Below are 456 nucleotides of genomic sequence, written 5' to 3' on the forward strand. Positions count from 1 at the left end.
GTGACAGATGGAGTAGACAGCAAGTGCAAGGCCTTTTTCTGCTCTACCCCAAACAAAGGAGGAGAACAGAGCTCAAAGGACATCGAGTACAAATACCGACCCCCCGTGGGCTCAAAAGACGGCTGCTGGAAACGACAGGAATTTCATCCTGTACATTACAACATGAGACAACTTTTCATCGACACAAAGTTTTCTCCAGCCGCCTTTTAACCCCACTCAAAGGTTTCAGTGTTTGATATTCCAAACAGACTTTTGGTGGCATTTCCCTGTAAGGTGACAGTAGGAGGAGGTCATTTCTCCTGCAGCAGAGCGGGGATGTTTATGTTCCAGCCGATGGCTTGCCGATCAAAGCCACAGGTGAACAGGTTGCAGGTGGTGTTGTCTTCACACCAAGCGGAGCAGCACACCATGCGCCGGTGACCCTAAATCATAAAACAGAAGACACGGCAGCTGTGA

The sequence above is a fragment of the Pundamilia nyererei genome, unplaced genomic scaffold (genome assembly GCF_000239375.1).
Source record: "Pundamilia nyererei isolate P.nyererei 1_Seehausen unplaced genomic scaffold, PunNye1.0 scaffold00358, whole genome shotgun sequence".
Classification (NCBI taxonomy): Eukaryota; Metazoa; Chordata; class Actinopteri; order Cichliformes; family Cichlidae; genus Pundamilia; species Pundamilia nyererei.